This window comes from Schistocerca piceifrons, chromosome 5 (assembly GCF_021461385.2).
Source record: "Schistocerca piceifrons isolate TAMUIC-IGC-003096 chromosome 5, iqSchPice1.1, whole genome shotgun sequence".
In the NCBI taxonomy this organism is placed as follows: Eukaryota; Metazoa; Arthropoda; class Insecta; order Orthoptera; family Acrididae; genus Schistocerca; species Schistocerca piceifrons.
The window spans coordinates 63490807-63512067 of record NC_060142.1 but is presented as its reverse complement, the minus strand read 5'-3'; the positions used below and the strand labels follow the sequence as shown (position 1 = coordinate 63512067).

The 21261-nt window shown below is 43.4% G+C and overlaps 1 protein-coding gene across 2 annotated transcripts in view; it reads right to left on the bottom strand.

Moving 5' to 3' along the window:
• The window catches only part of LOC124798090, a 291165-nt gene extending 278444 nt beyond the window's left edge, over window positions 1-12721 (bottom strand). For both annotated transcript variants that reach the window (XR_007016916.1, XM_047261332.1), the window contains exon 1: window positions 12457-12721. The gene's annotated coding sequence lies outside the window, so the exon portion shown is untranslated. The remainder of the gene's footprint in view (window positions 1-12456) is intronic.
• Between the last annotated feature and the right edge of the window lie 8540 nt (window positions 12722-21261).

Sequence of the window (21261 nt, the reverse complement as noted above, 5' to 3'; positions counted from 1 at the left end):
GTCAGCAGAAGCGTCTGGCCTCCAAGGTCCCCGGACTTAATTAACATCGTGTGATTTTCATTTATGGGACAAACTAAAAAGCAATATGTATGCTGACGATCCTCGCACAATAGAATATCTTAAACGGAAGATTACTAGAGAGTTTAACAACACCACGGCTGCAGAATTACAGCGTGCTGCTGGTAAAGTCGTAACTTCGTCAGATGTCCACGGCCATCACTTCCGGCATTTCTTATAATCAGGTAACTACATGTATTCTACCGTTTCTATTGGTGGCCGAGCGGTACTAGGCGCTACAGTCTGGAACCGCGCGACCGCTACGGGCATGGATGTGTGTGATGTCCTTAGGTTAGTTAGGTTTAAGTAGTTCTAAGTTCTAGGGGACTGATGACCGAAGAAGTTAAGTCCCATAGTGCTCAGAGCGATTTGAACCATTTATTACGTATTGATTTTTAGTTACTTCAGTGTTATTTTAATATCGGGCACGAGGCGTACCTGTTTTATGTGGGTCACATTGTAATTCGGGGAAAATATCCAGTCCATTCAAAGATAAATATTAAACAGAAAACCACAAGGAAAAAATCTCGTAATTTCTGATATCTAGAAGCAGACTTACGTTACGATGACGATCAAGATACATAAACTTAGATTCAGCTTACTTGGTACTATAAACAGAACGCTGAATGATAACGCAAGAAAGAACACCAGAATGACGCTTTAAAAAAGTAGTGACAACACCAGTTTCAATGTACGGGAGTGAGGCTTGCCTGCCTACAGGGAAGATCCAAACAAAGAAAATGAGATTTTTAAGAAAAGTTAATGCTCAAGATGAGACAGAATATGTAGCCAAGACATAAGAACAGAACGTGATGTTTATAATATTGGTGAAAGAGTGGACGACTGCAGAAAAAATGGAAAGGACATATTAACGGTATGAATGAAGATAGATTCCCAAGGAAGACAAAGCTTTGTAAGGAAGAAGAGATCTTGGTACGCCTAGGAAAACATAGGAACAACTCTGAATGTGAACTCTGAACAGGTATCTTGCCTCGACCGTGAAGTGCAGAAGGATAAGAATGATACGAAGTCTTTGTTGCACAGTAATTGGACATTCGCGGTATTCAACTATGAAAAGTAATTTTTCGTACTTTGATGCATTTCTGTTTGCATCATCAGCAACAGCAATTATTCGCCATAGCTGACTGACTTAGGTGTTGTACGTGTGTCTACCTGTTCCTTGTGCGTTCGAATCCAGTGCTGCCTTTTCAACAGCTCCTTGTTGTTTGCGTATTGTGTGACCAATTCGCCTCCATTTTCTTTCCTTTATATGTTCACGGATTGGTCGCTGGTTTGTCATCTCCCACAATTCGTCATTTAATATAACATCTGGCCACCTCACGTTTATAATTTGCCGAAGACACGGGTTAATGAAGACTTGCAGCTGGTTTACAACCATGTTTGTCACCTTCCACGTTTCACAACTATACAGGAGGACTGACTTTACGTTGGTCTTGAACAAGCGTAGCTTGGTTCGTCTCGAGATGCTCATATTACGCCAGAGAGGGTACAGTTGTACAAAGGCTCCATTTGCCTTCCGTATCCGACTCTTTACATCCTCCTCGGCCCCTCCATCTTTACAGACGGTACTTCCTAGATATTCAAAGGAATCTACTTGTTCTAATTTCTTTCATCTGTTTTTCAGATCGCGTTCGCATTTCCTTAGTTTTCTGAACATTTATTTTAAGTCCTGCAATTTCTGCTTTCTCTTTCAGTTACTACAGCTTTTCTTCGATGTCACGCAATCTTTGCGAGAGCAGACAGATATCATCAGCAAAGTCAAGGTCTTCAAGCCTGTCCTGCATTCCCTCTTCTCCTACCATCAACAACTCTTTTCATTACGCTGTCCAGTACCAACAGAACAAGGTAGGTGACAGAATACATCCCTGCCCCATCCCAGCATTTGTTTGGATAGATTCAGTAAGTGTAGCACCCTACATTCATATCCATCATACATGACTTTAATAATATTTATTATCTTTGATGGCGTTCCAAATTCTTCCAAGGTATGCCACATAACTCTTCTATTAAGAGAGTCAAATGCCTTTTCAAAATCAATAAATGTAAGGTAGAGTGTGTTCTGCCATTGTGCACTCTGCTCAAGTATTATACGCAGTGTGTTGATGAGATCGACACAACTTCGGTGCTCTCAGAACCCAGTTTGCTCTTTTCTCAGTCGTGCCCCGACTGAGCCCTTGATACGATTTAGCATCAATCTACAGAGTACTTTATTTGGTACAGATAGGAGGGTGATGCCTCGCCATTTATTACAGTTGGTAGTATCCACTTTCTTTGGGTACTTAATCAGCCCTTCTTTCCAATCCTTTTAGCTGCTATTAATTAATAAATGTGTAAAAACAGAGCACATAGTGTAATATCAAAGTTTCAGTCTAAATTCAGAACGTCAACAAAACAGCGTTACACCGAAGTAACCCAAGTCTGATGTTGGTACCATAGACCACAGACAGACACAGACCGGACACGCCTTTGCCTCTGTCATGTTCAAGTGATGGAGGGCAAACAGTGGAGTTTGTCATTACGCACTACAGTAAGTGGGGACGTCAGTTACAGTTTTATCAAGTATAGCTGAAATCAAGCACTGATTGCAACAACTGAACGATTTGTTGTCCGTATTACTATTACACATGTAATAGTACAGTTTACCTAATTTCACAGAAATTCTCAATATGAATGCGATGGCTGCCATTTTTACATTTGGCCAGGTAAAAGGGTAACAAACAGTTTGAAACACTGTACGAGATTTCTTTATTTTTACAGATGAGAGAATTACAGTTCTTCGGTCAATTTCTGTCTCTATTGCCCTGTGAGTCACTTAGACGTCGCTTCCACTGGAGCAGAAAACGAAATATCAGTTTGGCAGGAAGTATTCAGTATTCTGACAATTTCTCAACAATATGTTTCTACATCTACATCGATACTCTGCAGATCACATTTATGTGCCTCGCAGAGGGCTCATCGAAACACCTTCACAATTCTCGATTTGTTCCAATCTCGTATAGAGCGCGGAAAGAACGAATACCTATATCTTTCCGTGCGAACTCTGATTTCCCTTATTTTATCATGGCGCTGTGTTGGTCGGCGTCAACAAAATATTTTCGCATTCAGAGGAGTGGAATTTGATTGGAATTTTGTGAGAAGATTCCTCCGCAACAAAAAACACCTTTGTTTTAGTGATGTCCGTCCCAAATCCTCGGTTCTGGCGCTGCAGTCCGGAACCGCGGGACTGCTACGGTCGCAGGTTCGAATCCTGCCTCGGGCATGGGTGTGTGTGATGTCCTTAGGTTAGTTAGGCTTAAGTAGTTCTAAGTTCTAGGGGACTTATGACCTAAGATGTTGAGTCCCATAGTGCTCAGAGCCATTTGAACCATTTTTTTGAACCCAAATCCTCTATCATTTCAGTGTCACTCTATTTCGCGATAATACAAAACATGCTGCCCTTCTTTGAACTTTTTCGATGTACTCCGTCAATCATATCTGGTAAGGATCCCACACCGTGCAGCACTGTTCTAAAAGAGGACGGACAAGCGTAGTGTAGGCAGTCTCCTTAGTAGATCTGTTACATTTTCTATGTGTCCTGCCAATAAAACGCAGTCTTTAGTTATCCTTCCCCACAACATTTTCTATGTGTTCCTTTCAATTTAAGTTGTTCGTAATTGTAATTCCTAGGTATTTAGTTGAATTTATGGCCTTTAGATTTGATTGATTTATCGTGTAACCGAAGTTTAACGGACTCCTTTTAACACTCATTTGGATGACCTCACACTTTTCGTTATTTACGGTCAACTGCCAATTTCCGTACCATACTATTCATAATGTACGACTTTTATACAAAATAAGGTTTATGTATTATCACATATGCTTCATGCTGTACAGATACCGAAATAATACCAAGATAAGAAACAAAATATTTTAGAAAACGTTGGTTACAGAGAATGTCCGCACCTCGTGGTCTCGCGGTAGCGTTCTCGCTTCCCGAACACGGGGTCCCGGGTTCGATGGCCGGCGGGATCAGTGATTTTCACCTGCCCCGAGATGACTGGGTGTTGTTGTGTCGTCTTCATCATCATCATTCATCCCCATTTTGGACGGAGGAATCCAACGGCAAACCACCTCCATTAGGCCCTTGCCTAGTACGGCTGTGCGGGTCTCCCGGATCGTTCCCCTACGCTCTGTCAAGAAGCATGGAACTTCATTTCCACAGAGAAAACTCATTAATTAATTAGATGTTAACGTTGTATTGCCTTAAAACCTTCGTCATTCATCGAAGGACCAACTTCCAACCTGGCTTTCAAAAGATGCATTCGTTATGTTTGTATTTTTAACACAAATTTACCTGTGGAATGAAATATTACTACCTTTCACATATCTTTTGGTGCAATCAAACGCTGCACGAGATTTCACCACTGTAGTAAAGAAACCTTTACTAAAAATACCAATTAGGATAAAAATAATCGTATTCCAGATATCGCCTGCAAATGGATGGTATGCAATCGGTCGCTGATGCAGATGTTACTTTCAAGATTACGACATCATGCATGGTCTATATCATCATCTGAGTGCAGTATGCTATGCCCAAAGCGTAAATTTTCCTACACTACTGTGGACGCTAGAGTCACGTTCCTTCGCGATAGGTAACAATATGAGTGAAAATTTCACTGCTACTAACGGCATCTGCGCTGACCGGTCGAGAGGTTTTCTGTGCTCTTGCGAGAGCCGATGCAGACAGGTCTTCATCCTCTACAACTACATGGATACAATCCAAATCATACTTAAGTGCCTGGCAGAGGTTTCATCGAACCACCTGCACACTAATTCACTGTTATTCTACTCTCGGAACAGCGCTGAAGAAACCAACACCTGTATCTTTCCGTGCGAACTCTGATTTCCTTATTTTATTACGAGGTCTTTTCTCGCTATGTAGGTCGGCGTGAACAAAATATTTTCGCATTCGGAGGACAAGGTTAGTGCTTGAAATTTCATGAGAAGATCCCGCCGCAACGAGAAACGCCTGTGTTTTAATAATGTCCACCCCATATCCGTCATCATGTCCGCGACACTTTCTCCCCTATTTCGCGATAATACAAAACGTGCTGCTGCTTTTTGAACCTTCTCGATGTACTCCGTTAATCACATCTCGTAAGGATTCCACACAGCGCAACAGTACTCCAAAAAGAGGACGGACAAGCGTAGTGTAGGCAGTCTCTTTAGTACATGTGTCGCATCTTCCAAGTATTCTGACAATAAACGCAGCCTTTGGTTCGCCTTCCCCACATCATCATCTATGTCATCGTTCCAATTTAAGTTGTTCGTAATTGTGAATACTATGTATTTAGTTGATTTGGCAGCCTTTAGAACTGTGTGATTTAACGGGTAAACGAAATTTAGTGGATTCCTTTTAGCACTCGCGTGGATGACCTCAAACGCTTCGTTATTTAGAGTCATTTACCGCTTTTAGCACCATAGAGATATCGCGTCCAAGTCATTTTGCATTTGGCTTTGATCTTCTAATGAATTTACTAGACTAGACGGTAAATGTCAGCATCATCTGCAAACAATCTAAGGTGACTGCTCAGACTTTTCCTAAATCGCTTACGTAGATAAAGATCAGAAGAGGACCTAGAGGAAGACCAGAAATCTCTTCTGTTTTACGAGATGACTTTCCGTCTGTTACAACCTCTCTGATAGGGAATCAAGAATCCAGTCGTTTAACTCTGGCGATATTCCATGTGCACGCAACTTAATTACAAGCCGCTAGTGACTTACGGTGTCGAAAGCCTTCTGGAAATCTAGAAATACGGGATCAATTTGAAGTCCCTTGTCGATAGCACACAACACTTTGTGTGAGTAAACATCTAGTTATGTTTTACAAGAATGGTGTTTCCTAAATCCGTGTTGATTGTATCAATAGACCGTTCTCTTCGAGGTAATTCGTAATGTTCAAACGCAACATATGTTCCAAAATACTGCTACATATCAACGTTAGCGATATGGGCCTGTAAGTTACTGGATTACTCCTATGCTGGCTTTCTTGAATATTGGTATAACCTGTGCAATTTTCCATTCTTTGTGTATGGCTCTTTCATCGAGCGGGCGGTTGTATATGATTGCTAAGTACGGAGCTATTGGATCAGCATACTCTCAAAGGAACCTAATTGGTATACAGTCTGAACCGGAAGACGTGCTTTTATTAAGTGATTTAAATTGCTTCACTACTCCGAGGATATCTACTTCTACGTTACTCGTGTTGGCAGTTGTGCTTCATTCGAACTCTGAGATGTTTGCTTTGCCTTCTCCGGTGGCGGAATTTTGGAAGGCTGTGTTTAGTAAATTTGCTTTAGTAGCACTGTCATCGACAGTATTTCCATTCTATCGAGCAGAGATGGCATTGAATGTGTCTTGCCGCTAGCATACTTTACATACGACCAGAATGTCTTTGGATTTTCTGCCAGGTTTCGAAACAAAATTTCGATGTGGAAACTGTTACAAGTATCTTGCATTGAAGCCCGCGCTAGACGGCAGTGCAGACAGTACGTCAGAAATGAGCTCCGTACACTCACTTTAAACTCTCCACCGAATTTGTCATCCCCGAACTCGTCGTCTCCGTATGCCCGCAGTCTAGACTTGTGAATAATATTTTTCTGGGTTTGTGACGTCATTGTCAATACGTGAATCTACCGACGTTTCGGTCACTGTTGCAGGTGACCTTCTTCAGGATGTAAACAAAAAACACCCTGAAGAAGGTCACTTGCAACAGTGACCGAAACGTCGGTAGTTTCACGTACTAACAATGCGGTCACAAGCGCAGAAAAATTTTACTGACGGTGACAATGGTCGCGGAAGCCTACGTTTAGATCGACTTGTGAGTTTCCTCTGCAGCCCACTCGTCACGCGAATCTGTTGTCGGTACAAGTGGACTCGGCTCGCTCTGAAAGGAGGGAGAGTACGTGAGTTCACACGGGATTCCCGCTACGTACGCAACCGTTTTTAAAGATATTCCCGCCATTAAACGGTGAATTGTTCTTCCTTTAACTTGTTATTGGTTTTCCGTCTTGAGCTTACTACAATTTAAATAAAGAGAATCTTACACGAGACGCATTTCACTTTTATTTATCAAGCACGTTTCGTGGTTATTCTGCAAACTGGATACATACCTTGTACATTTTTGGTTGTTTTAGATCAAAAACAGTGCTTTGTTTATCTAGTTGGAGTGCAAGTTACTTGCGGCGTTTCTTTATATATTCTCCAAACCACTGCTTCTCCCCTCCTTGCTAGCAGCGGTTCACGTCGAAATACCTCGTTTCACATGTGCACTTGGCAGTTTTTGCCATTCTACACATTTCTTGCGCTGCATTTGGGTTATTAACACTTCGCCTTTGTAAAACGTTATATTTCGCACCCTGCACGTCATTACAGTGTTTGTTCCTAAGTTTTCGTGCGGGTTGAGAGCGTTGTCAGCTTGTGAAACTACATGGATGGTCGTTATAGGACAGAACCTGGGAAGAGATGGTAATGATAAATGGAGCGTGTAGTTATATGTGCGTATTTAATGTTACATTAAGTGGTCAGTCAGTTTAACGAGTGTGTGTTGAAAGTCTCTTCAGGTTTGCTGCCTGATCCTAAAATCAACTTGACTCGATATTTCGGCGACCCAACTGGTCGTCATCTTCAGGAGAATGCTGCTTCTGCTGATGAGTCCCGCTGAGAACTGACACCAGGCTGCAAATCAATGTCCTACATAGGCCACCGTCCAGTACACGGCGCATGCGCCACCGATCACGGTTGCTACCCTCCAAGACAGGGAGGTGGCGCCGCCCTTAGTGGAACACTGCTGGCAACGATATGTCGCACTCAGGGCCGCACCGAAGAACGTTCAGTTTTGATGCGAGATAATACAGGATTCCAAGTCCTGCTAAGAGGAAACCCACTGTCTCCGCTGATTAAATTATCCGCCAACCTAATCTCAATCCCTCTTTATAGACACTGTTCCAAAAACCGGAAATGTTGGCAACTACCACAGTTTCATCAAATTTCATACTGTGTCCTTCATTTAGGCAGTGTTCTGCTACTGCCGATTTTTCCGGCTGTTGTAGCCTCGTATGACGGCGATGTTCCACACACCTGTCATGCACTGTGCGAATCGAACGGCCAATGTAAGCCTACCCACATTGACACGGAATTTTGTACACAACGGGTTTCCTAAGCCCCAAACCATCTTTCACAGAGCCGAGTGGTGCCCTAATCTTAGAAGGTGGACGGAACACACTCTTAATGTTAAAATTCCTTAAAATTCGTCCAATCTTAAACGATATGCCTCCAGCATAAGGAAGAAAGGCCACCAATCTATGTCCCTCTTCATGCACCTCCAGAGATGGCCCACACTGCATAGCCCGACGAATTTGCTTCTCGGAATATCCATTTTCCTTAAAAACAGCCATCAAATGCGCAAGTTCTTGGGTTAAGCTGTCCGCGTCGGAAATGGCATATGCTCACCGTACCAAAGTCCTAAGGACGCCACTGCGTTGGTGTGGTGGATGACAACTCTTAGAATGCAGATACCGATCTGTGTGCGTCGGCTTTCGGTGAACACTGTGTCCCAAGGTACCATCTGGTTTTTTATAAACCACAACGTCTAAAAATAGAAGCACCCCATTACTTTCAACCTCCATAGTAAATTTCACAACGTCTAAAAATGGAAGCACCCCATCACTTTCAACCTCCATAGTAAATTTGATGTGGGGATGAAGACAGTTGAAGTGGTCCAAAAGTTTATTAAGAGCATCACGTCCATGCGGCCAGACGAAAAAGGTTTCATCCACATATCTCCAGAAGCACGTTGGTTGCAGAGCTGAAGTCCTCAGTGCCGTATCCTCGAAGTCCTCCATAAATAAATTGGTGGCTACGGGTGATAAAGGACTACCCATAGCCACTCCGTCATTCTGTTCAAAAATGTTACCGTTAAATAAAAAATACGTGAATGTCAGCACATGACGACAAAGCTTCACCAGCTCTTCATCCGGTTTTTCACTGATCAAACTAAGGGACTCTTCCAGAGGAACTCGTGTAAAAAGGATCCGGCTTTACCAGCTCTTCATCCAGTTTTTCACTGATCAAACTAAGGGACTCTTTCAGAGGAACTCGTGTAAAAAGGATCCGGCAGCAAACCCGAAGAGACTTTCAAGACTTATTACGCCGGGAAAGTGTGTGGTTTGCCACGTTGTCCTGGTCATTTATGAGTTGTCCCTTTTCTGTTATGATCTTTTGAATATTGTTGTTTTCTTGTGAGGTGAGGAGTTTTTTGTTGTTGTTTATCCATGTCATTTTAATGTCAATGTCTCTGGTGGTAATTTTATGTTGGTGTTGGTGTAAGTGTTCTGAAAAAGTTGAATGACTTGTCCTATACTTCTGTGCTCTGACATGTTCTTTGTATCTGATGTCAAATGTCCTGGTTTGACCTATGTATCTTCCATCACAAGTATTGCATTTCAGTTGGTATATTCCTGATTGTTGATATAGATCAGTTTTTCCTGTTCTTTTTGGGATGTACTTTTTTACTGAATTTTTGTTTGGAAAATTTTGGGACCAAACTGCTGAGGTCATCGGTCCATAGGCTTACAAACTACTTAATCAATCTTAACTTACGCTAAGAACAACACACACAAACCCATGCCCGAGGAAAGACTCTAACCTCCAACGGGGAAAGCCGTGTGAACCGTGACAAGGCGCCAGAGACCGCACGGCTACCCCGAGCAGCAATTGCTCGTTTGGTGGGCTATTTTTATATCACATTTTTTAAAAATAGTAAAAACTGATCTATATCAGCGCTCAGGAATATATTAACTGAAATGCAATACTTGTGATGGAAGATACATATGTCAAACCAGGACATTTGACACCAAAGAACATGTGAGAGCACGGAAGTATAGGACAAGTCATCCAACTTTTTCAGAACACTTACACCAACATCAAAATAAAATTACCACCAGAGACACTGACGTCATAATGATAAACAACAACAAAAACACCTCACCTTACAAGAAAACAACCACATTCAAAAGACTATAACAGAAAAGGAACAACTCATAAATGACCAGACCAACCTGCCAAACCACACACCCATAAAACTGACTGACCACTTAATGTAACATTAAATACACACATAAGCCACACGCTCCACACTACCATCTCCTCCCAGGCTCTGCCCTATAACGACCATCCACGTAGTTTCACAGGCTGGCAACGCTCATAACCCCCACAAAGGAAGAAACACTGTAATACCCTGCAGGGTGAGAAACATAACTTTAGTTCGGTTTACAAATGCGAAGTGTAAATAATCCAAACGCAGCGCAAGAAATACTGCAGAATGGCAAAAACTGCCAAGTGCACATGTGAAACGAGGTATTTCGACGTCAACCGCTGCTAGCAAGGAGGTGAGAAGCAGTGGTTTGGAGAATATATAAAGAAATGCCGCAAGTAACTTGCACTCCAACTTTATAAACAAAGCGCTCTTCTTGATCTAAAACAACCAAAAATGTACAAGCGTATGTATCCAGTTTGCAGAATAACCACGAAAGGTGTTCGATAAATAAAAGCGAAATGCGTCTCGTGTAAGATTCTCTTTAATTAAATTTTAGTAAGCTCAGGGCGGAAAACAAACAATAACTGATTTTAAAAGGTGCTCCTAAAGATGCCATGCGAACAAAGGTACTATTCATTTACTTCAGACAATCAATATTTCAGCCTTACAGTCATTCTCATGTGCAAGTTGAAATGTCACAAAATGTCTGTTCTACGTAAATGACAGGAGCAAGTTATATACCAGTATATCAACTGATCGGTCAGCAGCGATTGTTTTTCTGTTTATACATAAACATAATATTTAATACCTATTCAAAGAATGCCCACCAATTGCGTTGACATACACACACCTTCGAGGCGTTACCGAGTCTGCAACGTTAGTAACAGAAAACATGACATGAGGATGAAGTGCAATCTCTAAATGATGATTATTAAAATAAACTACGAAAATTGAGTGATAAGCTTCACGACTCGCTGTTAGTCCATAAACGCGAGCTGCCGTGACCAAATGGAAACAGAAATGGCGCGGGGATGTAACAATGACGTCGTTCCGTGCCCAGTTTTAGTTTGACGCAGCACGTGTTTTCTCATAGAGGGGAAGAAATAAACAAGAATACAACCATTTTCTTTGCACTGGACGAAATTTGTATGCTTTTCGTCTGAAGGGTGGGCTACAGCGTGAAACTTATTCCAGATACCACTCTATCTCTAATGGAGCACATTTTCAACTGTGTAGTTTCGATCAATTAATTTTCCGTCTTACACCTCCAACAGTCTCACAAAACACAGCTTGTAAGTAGGCTGTTTAGGTTTTTATGTTGGTAACGCCACGTAGCGCTCTGTATGGAAATCACTGACTGTGCTGTGTGCAGTCTGTGACTGGTTTGCATTGTTGGAGTATTTGCTATTGTAGTGTTGGGCAATTTGATGTGAACAGCGCGTAGCATTGAGCAGTTGGAGGTGAGCCGCCAGCAGTGGTGGATGTGGGGAGAGAGACAGCAGAATTTTGAGAGCGGACGATCTGGACGTGTGTCCGTCAGAAAAAGGAAATTTGTAAGACTGGATATCATGAAATGATATATATATTATGACTTTTGAACACTATTAAGGTAAATACATTGTTTGTTCTCTACCAAAATTTTTCATTTGCTAACTATGCATATCAGTAGTTAGTGCCTTCAGTAGTTAGAATCTTTCATTTAGCTGGCAATATTGGCGCTCGCTGTATTGCAGTAGTTCGAATAACCAAGATTTTTGTAAGTGATTCATGAAAAGTCTAGATTATTGTTAGTCAGGGCCATTCTTTTGTGGGGATTATTGAAAGTCAGATTGCGTTGAGGTAAAAATATTGTGTCAGTTTAGTGTTGATCAGAATAAGTAAAGAGAGAAATGTCTGAGTACGCTCAGTTTTGCTCAGCTGTTTGAAAATGAAATAACGCAACAAGCTTTATCAGCACAGTCATTAATAATTTTCCAAAGGGGACGTTTCAAGCTTCGTTAAAGATCAGCTAATCCCGTCAACCGGTCAGTTCGCCGTACCAGTACTACTTTGCAACAACAAGATCCTCCGTACTAATATTAAGTCACGACTAGCGTTACACTCCAGCACGCTTCAGTAAAGGAGAAGAAACCGACGAGTATGAAGCGACCGCAGCGCCACGGTTCTCAGCCTCGTCATACTGGCGAAACTATGACGGGAACCTAAGCACTGTTGTAAGAGCGACACTTTGATTTGTGCAGTACGTAACCCGCAGTATTGTATTCGCTCCTTTGATGATCTGTAGCGCAGCCAGATAGACCTACCTGTGCGATCAGCAGGTGGACGCGAGCCGAAGCCAGACCACGTGACGTGACGAGGTGCTCTGGGCGCGCCGTGGCGGCGGCAGCTGCGCGCTGGCCAGGGAGAGACGCGCACTGTGGTGCCGTAATACCGCGCCGGCTGCTACAGCTGTAGCTGCGCTGTTACGTCACGCGGGGCAGTCGGTCGGTCGGTGTGCCGCTTTTCACTTTTGCGGCCGCTCGCCGCTCCGCTGACTGGCGCCCTACCTGCTGGGCCGGCGATGTTGCTGCACCGGCGCCGGCGAAGGCGACGCTGCTGCCGCCCGGCGGCGGGACGCGGCACTCGGGCCGCCCGTTCGGTTTCCCTGTGGCGCGGCCTTCGCAACGGACGACCGAGACAGGTGATCTGTCTCGTGCGGAAACTGCAGAGTCGGCGTGGTTGATCTGGTTACCCGCAATCGCCCACCTCGATATACCTACGGGATCTCGGAAGATAACCGAAGTGTGCCACCTTCGCGAAACCACTTCCTGGGGCACCTGCTGTGTGCGCTCCAACTCTTTAGATTTACATAGGCTGTCATTAATACTCGTATTCGGTCACTTCGGTATATCTGGTTCTGTATGCTGTTTTGTTGAAAACTGGCACAAAACACAGGTGGCTTTTTGCAGAGAAGAGAATAGCGACCAGCCACTTCTTTAATGCCGTTTGTTTGGATAAATGGCGCCGTTACGGTTTATCAGACGGCTGTTCGTGTTTAGATGTATACTTGTTACTGTTTACATTAGTTTTCACTTTTAATTTTCCCTAGAGCGGAAAATTTCTTGCGGCTAACAAGTACTGAAAAAAAAATGTTAAGAAACCCTTAAAGTGAATCTGGCTTAATTTTAGCTTGATTACGTCGAAACTCCCGCGTGATTAGGTAGCAAGCAAGCAACTTCGACATAAGTAAGCTAAAACTACAACAGTACCACTTTAAGTATTTGTTTACATTCGTTTCAATCGTTATTGGCTAACATTACAGTTAAATAGACAATTTCTTACATAATGGTTCAAAAATGGCTCTGAGCACTATGGGACTTAACATCTGTGGTCATCAGTCCCCTAGAACTTAGGACTACTTAAACCTAACTAACCCAAGGACATCACACACATCCATGCCCGAGGCAGGAATCGAACCTGCGACTGTAGTGGTTACGCGGTTCCAGAGTGAAGTGCATAGAACCGCTCAGTCTTACATAATGTTTTGGTTCTAGGGCACCACCACCCCAAGATATTTTCACGACAGGAGAGGGGGCACAGAAAGTGAAAACTAATGTAAACAACAACAAATATGTATCTCAACACGAACACAGTTTGATGATGAACCTGTCGGTTTGAAACTGGTAACGGCGCTATTTGTGTCAATACACAGCGTTATTGAAGTGGCTGGTTGCTGTTCTCTTCTCTGTGAAAATCAACCTATATGGCACAAAAAATATTTGAGTAGTTAGTAGTACAGACTAACCCAAGGAAAATATTCCATATTACATGTTTCCAATTTTTATTGACTACAGAAACAGAACTTTTGGAGTGTAAATGAAACAAATACAGAAAAGTCAAATGATTTAAGTTCAAAGTTGATTTTCGTAAATTCCACCTTCCACTTCAGCACACTTTCGTATACTCTTGGCAGCACCACGTGTACCTCCTCTGACGTCATCTTGACATTATTTTATGAGGACACAACTATACATAATCCGAGCGATCAATTCCTCTCTGCCGGCCGCGATGGTCTAGCGGTTCTAGGCGCGCAGTCCGGAACCGCGCGACTGCTACGGTCGCAGGTTCGAATCCTGCCTCGGGCATGGATGTGTGTGATGTCCTTAGGTTAGTTAGGTTTAAGCAGTTCTAAGTTCTAGGGGACTGATGACCACAGATGTTAAGTCCCATAGTGCTCAGAGCCAATTCCTCTCTAGTGTTTACCTTTTATTTGCAGACCTTCGCCTTTCAACCATCCCTTCAGGCAAAAACCTAAAGGTGTAATGCGTGAGAACTTAGGTGGTTAAGAAATGTGGCCGTTTATGCTACTCTATATTCGAGGAATGTCAGGTTTAGATGATGTGTCCTGACGACCAGAATGTGCAGAGCGGCTGCCACGCTGCAAGAACATGGCCATCCACGTAGCCAAAAGAACCTCTTCCGGTAATGCTGTCAGCTCGTTTTCAATAAAGTCTACCTAACTGGAGTCTATAGAACAATCCGGTAACACAACAGGTCCAATCAAGTGTTGTCTGTGATACCAAATCAGACGCTTGCTGAGGAGTACTTTTCATCATGTGTCTTCGTAAAGGTTTGTGGGTGTCAGTTCCGAATGACATTGATACCGTTCGTCATGAGTGGAAGTGCCTTCATCAGTAAGCAGTATTAATAGGGTTACTAGGCGATTTTTGGTTAGACAATTCCAATCGATTACCTTTATCAGCTCCTCGAAGGTGTTAAATACGTTATGTCCGCCATATTCTGTATAAGGAACACGGATACATGTAGAACTTCGGCGTTTTGTTGCTGAAGGACTACGTTTTATCAACGAAATATTGGGTTCTGCTTCATCTACTCTGTTTATTCACACACTCAGATCAGATATGAGTGCTGGGCAATGCCCAGTATAACGCAGTTTAGTAAAAACACTCCCGAATCTTGGACTCTGCGGTTAAGAAATCGTCTACTGTATTCTCTTTCAACATTTGTAAATGCACTAATCAGCTACAACATTATGACCATCGACCTACTGTCGACATAAACCCGTCCAAGCGATAGCAGCGTCACCTGGAGAGAAATGACAGTCAGACACACACACACTGCATGTAGTATCACTGAGCGATTTGTCCTTATGTAGAATGGAGAAGGCGCGCGATCTGTTATAAGGCCTCCGTAAGCGATCAGACATATTGTCAAACCTATGCTTGCCAAATATCTGATCGTGTACGATGCAGTGTGACGCGTTTGTCAAGCATAGATCGTGTTTGACGTGTTAGCGAGAAATTTTGATGGACAGAAAGTTTGACAAGATGACGGACGTTGTGTGTGTCGAGGTTTCGCCGCATTTGTTTAGTGAAAAATTGTTTTATTGTAATTCATTTCACTGTATCCTGAGTTTCCACTGCTATGAAAACCGTGATCATCAATAAAAACAAAATAGCACTGACACATACTAAAATGGAAGCAGAAACACATCTGTGCCAGCCATATGTTAAAGCAAGAAGAGGTTATGAACAAAATCAATATTTTACGCTTACCGTGACTTACAAGCGGAGTGAAATGAAATAAAAGAAATCGGAGCTCTCCGGTTCTTCTACGGACGTTGCAGTATTTTAATGACCTGTCATAGAAGAGCATAAATTTTCGCACACTTGTGTTTTCTTTTTCAGTGTGAGGGTGAAACATTTCTTTTTTTAATGTGAGGGTGAAGTAATGCTAAACAAGTTATTAAACGTTCCATTGTGCTTCCGCAGAAAGCTGATGTAACCATCATGTTCTGAGTGAAACCAACGTGCACGGGCTTGTTTGACATATCCTTGGCTGGATGAGAGCGAAGTTAACAGGCAAGTCTGCTCTTTTAGGAGGGCCTTAACAAGTTTTAAAAAAAATGTTTGCCGATTCGAAGAAATTTGATGTAATTACCGGGTTCTGAGATTAATATTTCCTTTAGCGTATTTTCATGGGCAAATCTTTCATTTAAAGCTATTCCCTGGTCCAGAGCCTTCTTTTCTTCTTGAAACACAGTTCCAAAATCAATGATAGGACTGGTTTGTCTGCATTTGTGCCGTCCTCACTACTTTCAAAATACATACGTATACGAATAGCGTCTGTTCCAGAGTGAGATTAAACTGACAAACATTGTTTGAACGAGTACGGGTTTGCTTGGCAAATCCGTGGCTAGATAAGAACGTTTTTGTCAAACGCGTTTGATCGTTTACGGGGGCCTTTAGACCGAGATAAGATCATAATGGCCCAGAGGCTCGACACGACTATTTTGGAAAGTAGGCGACTTGTGGGGTGATAGAGGAGAGCTTTGGCGAGTGTGTTCAACATGTGGCGAGACCAAGGTGAACCCACGTCCAGACGTCTTGGGGTGGGCGGCCACCTTTTATTACAGATGTCGGACGTAGTAAGCTGGTTAGACTGATAAAACAGGACAGTCGGCGAACTGTGGCGGAACTAACATCACACTTTAATGTTGGGCAGGTAGGGGGTCGTAATGTTATGGCTGATCAGTGTACATAGGACATGCTTACACAATACAGCAGAACTAGCCAATGAATCACAATCACAGATGAAAAATTCAACTACATAAATTCAAGCGCGACTTCACAGATTGAACTTTAAAACAAAAATGACAGTCGATAAATAAATACGTGCTACCTGGAGTACCAACACAAGAAACGAAAACTTATCTGTGTCACCAGCTGTGTGTCTGTCGCACTGGGCCCACGTTAAACGGAATTTTTTTTTCCATATTAGCTCGTGCCACAATTTCCTAGAATAATTACTAATCCTCATAAACGACATATATACACTCAGCAAACAAATGTAATTTGAATAAATGAAAAATGTTTTCTCTTAAGTCGTAAACGATGTTATATAACAACGTAATAAAACACTTTTTAAATGATGCTTAACAGCTTAGCACTATAATTTCTTTAATATTCTGACAACATATATTTTTTTAATACACAAATAATATTAAAAGGCAAATATTTGTGGGATATCCTTTGCACATTTTCACAGTTTTCGAAATATCTTGCCAGTAACCAACGATTTTTGCGGTCCACTGAGTGTCAATAGTTTCCATTCTCCCGTCAGGTTTTTCTTCAAATTTTTCTTTCGAGATGATCATAGTTCTTCTGACCATTCTACAGGGCTCGTCCCATAAACTCTCCTTTGGGTTACGGTATGCCAACTGAGATATTGACTTGATAAGATCGGGAGAGTTATAAAGAAGCCATTCTTTTACAAGGCCTCAGGGCATTATCACAGGAAAAATTCCATATTTTCTGGTGTCCTGTGGAAATTTCGCTAGAGCTTGTTGACGGAACCCCCATTATTCATCGTGCTGTCAGTGAAAGGAATTTCCCACTACACCAGATGACGATGTACAGTACCGTACCAAAACGCTGCCGCCACTATGTTTTCATCTAGTTGTAAATGCTTTACCTGCAGCTCATAAATTTGTTATCGCCTTACCATATTCACCATACCACAGTTGTTCCTTATGTTGAATAGACTTTTACTTTTCTCCAACCAGCAAATGTAATATCATTATGCCACTAAGACACTTCGTTAACGTGGATCCTTGATAACTGGCGGATTTCGGCTCTGTTCACTTTGTTGACGTATGGCTCTTTTCTCGCCACTCTTCCGTTGTAACTTTCTTCTCTGATAAGCATTTGGACAGCTGATTCACTTAATTGCTTACCACATTCTTGCAGCACATGGACTGAAATTTTAGGTGGACATACACTCCTGGAAATGGAAAAAAGAACACATTGACACCGGTGTGTCAGACCCACCATACTTGCTCCGGACACTGCGAGAGGGCTGCACAAGCAATGATCACACGCACGGCACAGCGGACACACCAGGAACCGCGGTGTTGGCCGTCGAATGGCGCTAGCTGCGCAGCATTTGTGCACCGCCGCCGTCAGTGTCGGCCAGTTTGCCGTGGCATACGGAGCTCCATCGCAGTCTTTAACACTGGTAGCATGCCGCGACAGCGTCGACGTGAACCGTATGTGCAGTTGACGGACTTTGAGCGAGGGCGTATAGTGGGCATGCGGGAGGCCGGGTGGACGTACCGCCGAATTGCTCAACACGTGGGGCGTGAGGTCTCCACAGTACATCGATGTTGTCGCCAGTGGTCGGCGGAAGGTGCACGTGCCCGTCGACCTGGGACCGGACCGCAGCGACGCACGGATGCACGCCAAGACCATAGGATCCTACGCAGTGCCGTAGGGGACCGCACCGCCACTTCCCAGCAAATTAGGGACACTGTTGCTCCTGGGGTATCGGCGAGGACCATTCGCAACCGTCTCCATGAAGCTGGGCTACGGCCCCGCACACCGTTAGGCCGTCTTCCGCTCACGCCCCAACATCGTGCAGCCCGCCTCCAGTGGTGTGGCGACAGGCGTGAATGGAGGGACGAATGGAGACGTGTCGTCTTCATGCGATGAGAGTCGCTTCTGCCTTGGTGCCAATGATGGTCGTATGCGTGTTTGGCGCCGTGCAGGTGAGCGCCACAATCAGGACTGCATACGACCGAGGCACACAGGGCCAACACCCGGCATCATGGTGTGGGGAGCGATCTCCTACACTGGCCGTACACCACTGGTGATCGTCGAGGGGACACTGAATAGTGCACGGTACATCCAAACCGTCATCGAACCCATCGTTCTACCATTCCTAGTCCGGCAAGGGAACTTGCTGTTCCAACAGGACAATGCACGTCCGCATGTATCCCGTGCCACCCAACGTGCTCTAGAAGGTGTAAGTCAACTACCCTGGCCAGCAAGATCTCCGGATCTGTCCCCCATTGAGCATGTTTGGGACTGGATGAAGCGTCGTCTCACGCGGTCTGCACGTCCAGCACGAACGCTGGTCCAACTGAGGCGCCAGGTGGAAATGGCATGGCAAGCCGTTCCACAGGACTACATCCAGCATCTCTACGATCGTCTCCATGGGAGAATAGCAGCCTGCATTGCTGCGAAAGGTGGATATACACTGTACTAGTGCCGACATTGTGCATGCTCTGTTGCCTGTGTCTATGTGCCTGTGGTTCTGTCAGTGTGATCATGTGATGTATCTGACCCCAGGAATGTGTCAATAAAGTTTCCCCTTCCTGGGACAATGAATTCACGGTGTTCTTATTTCAATTTCCAGGAGTGTAATATAAGATTATGTTGACTTTCTTATGATTAATCGCCTTTCTGCTGCATGTAGTTTTCTTTTCTCCCTATTTAAGGGACGGATTCAATGGAATCCTCCGCCTGAGATCATCTTGTGACGTCCACAACAGTACTTCTAGGCACAGTCAACAGACCATCCATATCTGTGTGAGTGCGACCCTTCGCTAGGTTTAAGAAAAAATTCTCGCTGTTCGAACGTCGTATTGATTTCCATGCGTTCTAGCGCGACCTTGCAGGCCAAGCCGCAGCACGGAACAATAACAAATGAGCGGACGGGAAGAAACTGGCCTTGTCATACCACCCACATCGCCCGTTTGCACGGTTGACTTCAAGTCAAGTTCTTACGTGATGGAGTATTTAATATTCGTTCCTTCACGAATCTCCCAAATTAATTAATTTAAGAACAAATATTCTTTCACATCATCAAAAAAACTTAAACACGCAGTACTGGTGTGCCATAGTAACGTTTATTTAACAGTGCGTTATGAACCGAATTTAATCTTTCTAGACAATCTACACATAACTTAATACCAAACAGATAGTCCAGACAACATCGGCGACAGTTCATAGCCGTACAAATATTGGTTTTTGACATTTTACAACTATATATCGATACACAGATACAAGCGTAACTGAATTCACAAAGAATCTCCGAACAAATAAATCTTATATTACTTTATACTCAGATTACAAATGTAGGAACGCATAAGGCAAAAGCGTTGTACAAGTGAGTAATGTCGTAGCTTCTATGTTAAACGGACAAACTAGTGAATGTGATGAACAGGACGAAAAGACTGAGCATCAAAGGAGTGGGAGACTGAGAAAAGAAACAGTCCACCTTCTCTGAACGTGTCTTGAATGAATATCGTTCTTGTGATATTAAAATGTGATGTTCTCCATAGAAAAGCTAAGAGCAAAAACCTGATATCGATCGAAATTCTGCGTTTTAATAAACACCAGTCGAAGAATCCTGGCCTGGTTCTTGATGACCAAACACAGTTACATTATTCGCAATTACTAAAGTGGCAGCAGCCAATCAATATTTTTCTCACCATTAGATAATATACTTGGCATAACTGTTTCGCACCCAGATTCTATAGATTCATCTCTCCCCTCTGCTTCCCCTCTCCCCCTTCTCTGCTTTTTTCGGTCTCTTCATCGCCTTCACCAGTTTGTCCATGAGACATAGTAGTCTGTGCTGTCACTCACTTGTACAACGTTTATGGCTTATCCGAGGTCAATTTTTTTTATCCTCTGATCAGATGCAAAATTAAAATCACAGTTAATACCCGGCGAGACTTTGTGCAGGTGTGTTTCGCACTATCTGTAGTACACCCGTTTTCAGCTTTGCACCGCACTCTTCAGTTCTGAGTGCGCAGTCAGCACGTAAAGACGCCTAGAAGTTAGTGTCTTCCGCCAAATATGAAATTGTTCTGAGGATTGTCAAATGGCTCTGAGCACTATGTGACTCAACTGCTGAGGTCATCAGTCGCCTAGAACTTAGAACTAATTAAACCTAACTAACCTAAGGACATCACACACATCCATGCCCGAGGCAGGATTCGAACCTGCGACCGTAGCGGTCGCTCGGTTCCAGACTGTAGCGCCTTTAACCGCATGAGCATAGTCGTCTGATGTCATGCAGCCCGTATAACTTGATGACAATTCTCAGACGCACCCTGCAGGAGCAACGAAGACGTTTCTGTAGCATTTTCAACAGGAAATGTTTGATAACCCATAATACAGCCTGGCGTTGGCCCCCTCTGAGTTTCATCTCTTCGCTTACGTGTACCGCTGACTATGAGGACAGCATTTTAGCACAGACAACAAGCTGCACACCAGTGTAGAGAAGTGGCGGAAATCGGAAGCGGCTGCCTTCTATGAGGA